Source organism: Polistes dominula, unplaced genomic scaffold (assembly GCF_049000335.1).
Source record: "Polistes dominula isolate Pdom_NZ unplaced genomic scaffold, Pdom_raw_medaka contig_24, whole genome shotgun sequence".
Lineage (NCBI taxonomy): Eukaryota > Metazoa > Arthropoda > Insecta > Hymenoptera > Vespidae > Polistes > Polistes dominula.
In genome coordinates this window covers 886,744-897,500 of record NW_028301150.1, presented here as the reverse complement: position 1 = coordinate 897,500, position 10,757 = coordinate 886,744, and the positions used below count along the sequence as shown (strand labels likewise).

At 35.1% G+C, this 10,757-nt stretch overlaps 1 protein-coding gene and 1 long non-coding RNA gene across 15 annotated transcripts in view; one reads left to right on the top strand and one right to left on the bottom strand.

Moving 5' to 3' along the window:
* LOC107069202 (uncharacterized) overlaps positions 1–9,332 on the bottom strand; it is a 20,492-nt gene extending 11,160 nt beyond the window's left edge. The window contains exon 1 of the long non-coding RNA XR_016178379.1: positions 5,302–9,332. This is a non-coding gene — a long non-coding RNA (uncharacterized LOC107069202). The remainder of the gene's footprint in view (positions 1–5,301) is intronic.
* Positions 1–10,757, top strand: part of LOC107069201 (uncharacterized) — a 70,841-nt gene that overhangs the window by 36,909 nt on the left and 23,175 nt on the right. The gene's annotated exons all lie outside the window — the stretch shown is intronic.

Below are 10,757 nucleotides of genomic sequence, written 5' to 3'. Positions count from 1 at the left end.
GAGAAAGAAATAAAAGATTCCGTCTAGCAAGCACTGCCATTTTTTCCATTCGGAATCTAAAGCTTTCGGGGGAGGTAGTATAACAAGCGGACCGCGTACCATCTATGAAAAAAGCTTTCGGACTATTTATCCGAATTCGTGGAATACGGCACAGGTGGTGTGGCTGGCCGTATTCAGGCTCGCAAGTGTGACGGACACGTCATACCCGAAACGTGGCACTCGAATTAATCCTCTTCGGCAGACCCCACCCTATTCCACCCCCAAACTCCCACCCCACCCCACCCCATTTCTATTGGGAATTACGGGAGAAACCCAAAAAATGCCGTGTCTGCCCGCTAATCCCGGATAATACGCGGGAAATTGAAAATTCTGGTCGAATGCGAATAGCGGATTGAGAATTGCTAGGAGAAACTCAAGGAAAAAGAGAGACGAGGTAAAAAAGAAAGAGCTCATATGTATATATATATACACACACACACACATATATATACATGTACACACGATTTCTTTCTACTCTTTGAACCTTATCGATATTGCGAACGCAAATAGAAAGACAATGTCGGCGAATCCTATGATTATAGAGCTGTATTACTTTTTCATAGAAACCTAAAGAGAAAGAGAGAGAGAGAGAGAGAGACTGATTGAGATTATTTTTTTATTTTACAACAACCTATACACTGCAATGACACCATTCATTCATTCATTCATTCATTCATTTGAAATCAATTTTGATTATTTGATCGTTAATGGTGATCGATCAGTCTTCATTCCTTCATCATCGTTCTCACACACTGCATCATTATTTATTCATTAAAATTGCAAAACGAAAATAACTTTTTGAGGTTAAACCTACCCTATCCTACCATCGTAGAAAGTTTTGCCTAACTTCGAATAGGATATGTCAAATTTTAGAATGATCGATATCCGGTCGAAGGTAAAAGAAAAGCTTTTCTCGTAATATCCTCTATCCACCCCCTCCCCCTCCCCCCTTCAACCACCCACCGAAATATATCCACCTAAAAGGGATTTCCCCAACGAAGGATTTTACTTTTCTTTTCCCTATGGTACGATTAGATCAAATAAAAAATATAAAAGATATGTATATATATATATATATATATATATATATATACATACTCATAGCATTGAGGGTAAAATCAAAGTGGGATATAAAACGCATTGCGTCAAAGTCCGAGATACGATCCATTTTGAAAATAAAACATAACAAAACAAAACAAAAAATGAAAAGGGACGATGAGATATATTTCTTTTTTTCTTATTTAGTTTAAATAAGTCTCTCTCTCTCTCTCTCTCTCTAGCGAGCTTTGAAAACAATTTTTTTCCTCCGTATATTCGCACTGACAAACCCCCCTGCCATTCCCATCCCATGGGTTGGTTCCTTTTATATGAATATTTCATATTATTACTCGTAACGTAAAAAGTGAATTTAATTTTTCATCAAAATTCAAATAAAGTCAGTCAATTAATGCGATTGCATTATGATAATTTATCTAAACGTTATATTAAACAAAACAGAATAATTTTTATTTCATTTTACGTTTAAATAATAATAATAAAATAGAATAAAAGAAAAAGTAGTAGTAGAAGAAGAAGAAGAAGAAGGAATAAAATAATGGGAACGGGGGGGTGGAAAAAAACGAATAATGACAAATTGCCAACTGGGCACTGATACGAACGTTATTCGATATTGATCGTAAATTTTTCTCGCTTGAATTTGAAAATTTATATCTACCCCCTTTTCACCCTGATATTTGTCTTACAAATAACGCGTATCTGTGATTTATTCAATTAATATACCGTCATTGTTATAACCCACGGATAAAAGTAAACTTGTCAGATACTCATAGTTGTCTTTAAAAAGAAAAAGAACAAATGGGAGATAATAAAAACAAAAAAAAAACCCTCAAAAAAATAAGATTCACGATTTTATAACCTGTTGCTGAAATTATTCGCGATTATATACGGGAGGAGCAAAAAGAAAAAGAAAAAGAAAAAAGAAAAACAGAAAAATTGTAAGTAACATCGGTAAACGCACAGGTTCGTTTAAAAATTTCGGTAATGTGTAATTTAATTCGACGCGCAAAACAAAGAGGGGAAAAAAAGAAGAGGCGTTTGGAAGAGGGAATGTTGGAAGAGGGAAATACCGAGTGAAAGAGAGATACAGAGAGAGAGAGAGAGAAGAATTACGAGATACAAAGAAAGAATTAATTAAAATGATTGCGAGTCACACAGGTATACCAAACGTAATCTCGGCTTACTGGTTGAGATAAGCATAGAATAATGGCGCATCCCGCTGTGTTACGCGGTATAATGTAGCAAGAGGGACGAATGCAACTGCAGTTGGAAACGTGGAATACCATGGGCAGCGCATGACAGCTAATCCGATGTCCTCGATTACCCTCAGGCTCTCTTTGCACGTTATTTCTCTTTGTCTTCGAGTGTTTCTACAATCTCTGCACATATACTATACATATATACATATATAATATATATATTTATTTTAATATTCGCAGGAAAGGATTTCGAGATATATGTGTGTTGTGTTCTTAGCATATAACCTATTTAAATTGTGAAAATGAATTCCTACTGTTGTAAATATCACTGAAATAATTCATAGATTTTGTCAGAGAGATTAAAGACTAGTATATAGAAAATTTCGGAAAACAAGAATTAGATGTTTACCATATTAATTATTCATTTAACACGTTGGTAAACTTTAATCAAAACAAACTCGAAAATTTACCACATTAACCAAGCATATCCCAAAATCGATATCTTCTCCGAAAACTCGTTCGACCGTGTACATATTCCCTGCAACGTTTCGTCTCCAAGGTTCTCACCACTTATCGCGTTAAGGAACACAAGGTAGTTTCTGTTTCAATGACAGTACCGACTATCGTGTCGCATACTACAATCCTATAGTTACGAGAGTATCAACAAGAAGAGAGAAACAAGACAGAGAGAGAGAGAGAGAAGGAATTTCTGATAAACAGGAAACAACTTTGGCAAATTAACAGAATCAATTCTTTGATGTCTTGTTATTCGATTGGAAGTTCTACGTGATATATTAAAGGTGTCAATAAATTCTTTTTTTTTTTTTTGTACAAAAAATAAAAAATAATTGTCATGTCGAATAGTCTTTTTAATAATTCTGATGTCATAGAAATAGTATTTGATAGGTTTAAGAATTAAAGGTATCGCGAGAAACGAAGTTTGTTCTCTGGAGTATTCGAATATACTCGATATTAAGGGTCCTTAGAGATAGACAAGAGTCGTACGAGTGACCATCAACTATATATATACAGTAATAGTATATATATATATATACAGAATACCGGCTAGGCGAGTAAACTTTTGCTGCAAAAATTCAAACAAAATTAGAACGGCCAATTTCCTAGCATCGAGGTTAAAAAAAAAAGGGAAAGTTTAATACAATTTATTCTTCCCGTAAAACTTTACTCTTACGGTTGTTAGCAATGACGAATTTATTTTCGGTTTGCAGCATTCTAGATTTAATTCAAACGAGACCTTTTCTCTCTTCTCTCATCTCATCTCATCTCATCTATCTCTCTCTCTCTCTCTCTCTCTCTCTCTCTCTCTCTCTCTCTCTCTCTCTCTCTCTCTCTCAAGTTAAAGCAGTCACGGACACAAACTTTAACGCAGCTCACGCAAATTACGTTTATTTACATTGGAAACTTCGATAAAACATTTCTCGCTTGGTTATATCAACTATGGGTGACAGATAAATGCGCGTATTTATTTGCAACGTAAACGAATAAAACGTCGAATGTAAGCAAAAACGATTTTGCGTTTTAAAATCGATAGTCACTTTTAAGGGTGTAAACTTCGGCAGGGAAAACGAACAAATATTTTCCTGAACGTTAACAACTTCCTTTAGCAATCCTATTTTCCTCGCAACAAGCAAATATCGGAAATGCGTGTCATGTCGATGACAAATCGAGAAAAAACGAAACGACCAAAAGGAATACAAGAGAGAACGATGACAATTCACGCGTGTGTCGTCGATGAGTTTGCAAAGAAAGAGTGTATAAAAATAGATCAAAAATAACACACACAAAAAAAGAAGAACCCTTTTTTTTTTTTCAAATCGAAACCCGAATGTATATATATTCGGGTCGATCACGAATTCGAGATTGCAAATAACGAGTGAAAAATACGCGTGTTTGCAACACTATGCAAAGAGGTTCGAGTACAAACCAAAAATAAATGCAACGGCAAAAGTAAAGAGACAATGTTTTAGCTGAAAAGAAAGAAAGATGATAAAAAAAAAAAAAAAATTGTAGACGACTAGAGGGAATTATCGGTGTGTTTGTACTCTCGAGGTAATATCTCTCTCTTTCCCCCTCTCTCTCTCTCTCTCTCTCTCTCTCTCTCTCTTTGAAATGGACCATCCTTGTTCTCATTAACAGCTGGGCCAACCAACGTACGCGTCACGAGCACGAACGTTTCCAGAGTTGCGTCGAGAAACGACACAAACGCGCGCACGGGGTACATGGATTATATAACCTTTACGAAATAACGCACACACCATATGCGACATTCCCTACGTGAAAATCCTCCTCTTACCCCCTCTGTGTGTTATATATTTCCTCCTCTACCCATACTCTTGTTCTACACGCAACACGAAGCTCTCTTCGTTGTTCTATGAGAAAATTAAGCACCGTTGTAATTTCCCCACAAAACTACAACCGACGAAAAATCAAATGTTTTTTATATTACCGTGACTACTAAAAAGTGTGTTTTCTTTTCACGTGTTACGAGAACAACCGACCAAACACATCGTCCAGATATTTAATATCATGCGTGTTACAATTAAAATAATAATAATCATCACTTTAATATGACATTTTATTCTTTGATCCTTTTCAAAGCATCACCACCAACGTATTGTTCATTCGAACGATTAATAATCATTGAATATTTTAACTATAAAGTATAATATATATATATCGGTTAATATATGTATGTAGTTTCACACTAATGCATTCATTATATGCAACGATAGTGTTAATGCGAACGGAGAATTATCGTATTATCGGTGGAACGAAATCCTTTGAATATTCTATAGAGATATTGTGTTCCTATGTATTAATACACATATATATATACACACACACAAACACACTATTCAGAGGTACGCGATAATTCCCGAAATAACGATAAATGTTAGATGAAAGGAACCGGATGATGATATCTATGATATCGCAACACGTGTTACATTAACATTGTCAGCTTACTACTACTACTACTACAACACACCATCGATCGATTCGATTTTCCTTCGTGTCTTTTCCTCGAAGAATTTCACGTTACTGTTGCTTATACCCATGAGAAATGGAATTTCACTGATATACAACGGGTCAATCATGCGTATAACGTTTATATATGTTACATAGTGAATAGAAGGTAAACGTATTAACGAGGAATAACAGTGAGTCTACATCAACGTAGACGTAGAGACGACTCGTTAATTAATTGCGTCCCAACCGAATCAATTATCTATCGCAGTCATGGTATTACTACTTCTACTACTACTAACAAAACCTCGATCGATTTCGTTCCTACGTTATATAATGAAACTTAGATACCACGAATAACATATAGTGTACACACCATACTTGTGTATCAATTCTGAATACAAGGAGACTACTACTATCCTTCGATGATATCAAAATAAAAAAGGAAGAAGTAAAAATATATTTAACACTCGTTCTTCTTTTTCTCATTTTGTATTTTTTTTTTTTTTTTTTTATATCTTTCTTAAATAAAGTTAATTAACTAGACAGTAATATTGTACATTTCTAATTAATAATTGAGTTATTAATTATCTACTGTACAGTAGCAGAGATTGATATCATTTAACATAAGTAATTACAATTTCTTCTTACTGATTAACATTCCTAGTAGGATCATTTTTTATTTCTTCTTCTTTTTTATTTTTCCGTTATTTATACCGAGATATTGTTACACGTAACTAATTTTTCAATGATGAAAATTATTCGCGTTTTATATCCTTCGAATTAAAACAAAGAAGAATTTAAGATTGCCCTTGGCATCAATTTCAACGACGACGACGACGACGACGACGACGACGACGTAGATTGCCACGAAGGGAGATTGATCGTCCTCCACTCGAAATAATTTATAGCTCCGACAAATCGTTCTCTCGATCAGCTTTAAACCTCGGTAGTCATCGAGTTCTATGACGCGACCAACAGTTCATGAACAAGTGTATTCTCTTTCAATGTATCGTGTAGAACGTAAATGATAATTCGCAGGATACAGCTATTTTATTCTCTTCCTTTTTTATCTCACTCTAATTCCATTCGTTAAATAAAACAAAGAGAGAAAAAGAGAGACACAGATTATATGAAGAAAATTTCTAAAATTCAAAAGATCATACGACGACTACGACGACGACGACGACGACAACCGACAGACCACGATCAACGACGAGCAAATTAATTAATAAAGCGAAAAAGGTGCTCTCGTCATTAAGTTATTAAAACTGAAACTTTCGACTAGGGAGGAGGTGGGAGGAGGGGGTGGGTACCAACCTTATAGAAAATGAGAAAGAAAGACAGAGAAAGAGAGAGATATAGAAGGAGTGTGGTGGAGTAGGTGGAAAATAGACAAGAGGATGAAAGGATATACTTTTCAAGCTTGCTAACTTTAAAATTGACTTCGTTAACGATGCACTTACTTTCCAAAAGTTAACGTTTAACTTGCACTCCCCCGTTCAACATACAACGGAAGAATACGAACCGTGAAGGATAGTAATTTGCACCGAGCGTACTACTACATTTCGAACTTTTATCGTTTGAGTGAAAAAAAAAAAAAAAAAAAAAACTTCGTCGAGACGACGAGTTAGCGAGGCTTACTAGCTAGCGAATGAACGAATGAACGAATGAACGAACGTACGTACGAACGAGATTCGATTTTGCGAATCTTTTTGCATTCATCGGTACTCTTGACCATTTTCCACGTTACGATATTACACTTAAATCGAATGACTATATATATATATATGATATAAAAATGATTTTTGATGTAACAACCATACATAGCGAAGATTGACTTGAAGAACTTTTTCTATTTTTCCATTCCATCGATTCGTAACGATGTTGCTCCGCCGCACATTTTTCTCGCATGAATGATGAAAAACGATAGGATAGTAATGGATCCTTTAGAACGTCATATAGCATAAAAAAAAAAAGAAAAAAAATGGAAGAGGAAGAGAAAGAAGAAAAAAGTAAAAAAATAAAAGCAAAACGCGCACAAAGAAGAAGAAGAAGAAGAAGAAGAAGTAGAGAGGAAAAAAGAAAAAAATAGAATGGGGGTTTGGTAAGATGAGAGTAAAGTTTCGCGTTGGGCGATCGACCATAGCAGGGATTTTTCACGAAGTAAAAAGAAGAAAATAAAAAGAAAGAAATAATAGAAAGAAATAAAAGGGGAAAAAAAGGGAAAGAGTTAGAGGAGGCATGGAGGGTAGTGGCGATGAGGGGGAAGAGGAGGGAGGGGAGGGGGAGGGTTAAGGGCTTGATATTATACCTCGTTACCGGCACGAGGAAAGAGCTCTGGCACTTTTCTAACGCGTCGCTGCATTCCAGCAATAAGCGATATCTTCTTTTCTAGGTGACGAGTGAATCGGTCTGCTATTGTCAGAACCACCAACCCAACCCAACCCAACCCCTTGGTACCAATAAGGAGAAAGTGAGAAAGAAGATGAACGATGAGAAAGAAAAGAAAAGAAAAAGAAAAAGAAATAAAATAGAAAAGAGAATGGAAAAAGAAGATTCGCTTGGGCCCCACACACCCCACCTCACCTCACTTTACCACACCTTGGCTAGCGCTTCTTCTTTTTTTTTTCCCTTTTTTTTTCTCCAGGTCACAGAAAAAGAGAGAAAGAAGTTGGTAACGCGTTGCGAGAGAGATACGCGTTAGGCAGAAGCAACAGCAAACCCGTTCATTCGTTCATTCGTTCATTCGTTCGTTCGTTCTCAGGAAACTCGACGAAACGTCTCTCTCTCTCTCTCTCTCTCTCTCTCTCTTGTGCTCGAGGGCATCATTACCAGCCGTAGGAACAATACAAGTCCCGGGGCCATTTTCATTGCCGCCACCCGTTTTATCTTCCCCCTGCTTCCCTCTTACACCCCTACCGCAATTCCTTCACTCCTCTTACTCCTCTATTTCTATCTTCTTCTTCATCCTCTTTTTTCTTCTTTCCACCTTTTCTCGTCGTCGTAGTCGTAGTCGTTGTGCATCATTCGTGCGTATCAAAACGAAAAGCCGAGAGCTAATTGCAAACTCACGCTCGCCGCAAGCTTAAAAAACCACCCACCCACGCCACCTTTTTACCACTTTTCAAATATATCTATATATATATATATATATCTTTAACGTCGTCCTTTCTAATCTCAAAGCCTTCCTTTCATTTTTTTTTCTCCTTTAGACCAATTCAAACGTCATTTATTATATTATATTTTTATATGAGACTTAGTTGTTTATACTTTTTTAAGTATTAAATATTTATATCTTAATGCGTTGAACTCGTTGGTTAAACGTGTGCAATGATTTTATCTAACATAAGTTAAACATTTAAATTCATTAAGTTCATAAGATCGTGTATGCATTTTTGTATCTTACAAAAAATTCATTTTTTTATAATCCTTTGTACAAAAGTTAAATTATAATCGTCTTCTAAATGTTTTGAAAAAAAAAAGTGTGCAGACAAAAAATAAAAATATATACTATCAATGGTAAAAAGATTATTTCGATGGAATTAGAGAAGAAGAAGGAGGAGGAGGAGAACAAGAAAAAAAGAGAATAAAGAAAAAATTGTTGGAACTAGATCGAGAGTTACAAGTTCCAACCAAATAGTAATAAAGTATCGCGATATATATCTAAAAGATAAAAAAGAGAGAGAGAGAGAGAGAGGTGGAAGGAAACCATACAACTTACTGCAATTGCTGACGCCAACGGAATCGTAATGAGAAACTCCAGGCATTGGCGTGACCGGAGTAACAAAGTCTCGTTCATAGAGTCGGCTCCACTTGCCATTGCAGTTTCCAACTTACGGAAACGACGTGCCGGCCGAACGCCCTCGAATACGGATCTACCCTTAAATTGTTCCTCCCTTTTAAACCAACCCCTCCCCCTCCCGTCCCACTTCCCCATCCTACTCTATGGTCTAAATAAACGACGATATTAATTCCGATCACCGAACGCTCTGTTTCTGATAACGCAACGAAACTCCGCCTATGAAACAAGACTGTGCAACCAACATATATATATATATATATATATATATATATATATATATATATATATATATATATATATATATATATATATTATTATATCATTTCCTTCTTTACGTATACTCTCCGTATGTTTCGTTGATCGTTTTGGATAGATATATGAAATAGTATATTTACAGAGAGAAACTACATTTAAACCGTTATTATTATTATTATTATTATAATATGCAATATTTATATCTTGCTATATGCAATAATATTTATTAAAGAGAGAGAGAGAGAGAGGAAGGAAAGCAAAAAATAAAAAAATAAGAAAATATGCTTATATCTTTTTAAATAAATATTTTTCCTCGAAATTCTAGCATAGTTGGAAATATACTTTTGTACGATAATACGACGACGCGACGTGCATACTTCTATTAATATATATATATATATAAACATATATGACATCGGATGCTTTTTCATAGTTAAAAGAAAATACCTTTTTCTCTCTCAATTTTTTTTATATTTTGACCAACGAAATGACTATTATTCGAAACGATGCGACCATACATACGTTGAGTAACCGTAGCAATTCAAAAGAAATTCGTCGTATGGTAATGAGAGAACATTTTTGTTGGACAATGGTAATGCACATATGATCGCTAAATATATCTACTCGTATGAAAGAAGATGTAGAAACTAGGGAAAAATAAACTCGTTTGTAAAACGAAATAAAATGTTCATTTATCATTATTTTATATTTTCTTTCTTTCTTTCTGCTTTATTTTTTGTTCTTTCTCTCTCTCTCTCTCTCTCTCTCTGTCTCTGTCTCTGTCTCATATGTCGTTCTGTTTAAATATTCACAAAGTAAAACACGTCAAAGGCTAAACTATGTTATTATAATATATATATGCATACATACGCGTAAGTATAATGACTCTTTTGATTAACATTACGAAAGCTTCCCGACCGGTCACGAACGATATCCTTCGTGTTTCTTTTCGTTTCTATCTCTTGCAAAACGTGACCGGCTTTTCAAATGTTCAAGACGGTTGCATTCCTTTCGCCTAACAGATCTTTCTCTCTCTATCTCTCTCTATCTCTCTCTCTCTCTCTCTCTCTTCTCTGTTTCTCTGTATACGATCTCAAAAAAGCGTAACCTTCTATCTATAAGAAATAAGTTCTTATCGCATTCTTTACACGGACGACACGAAAGTCAAGAGATGCCGAGAAGTGTTCTTTCACTTTACTCATCTACGAATGTTATCATCTGCTATAACTTCTCATCCTATTCCCTTTTCGATTTATTCATCATTTACGTTGACAACATTTTTATTCATCGAATACTAATGCTAAACTATAAACGAATATATTCTTATACATATTTCTAAATTATTCATTCAAAGTGATTGGGCAGAGTTTTAATCATCAAAATGTAAAACAAATGCATTGTGATTTGATAAAAACAAA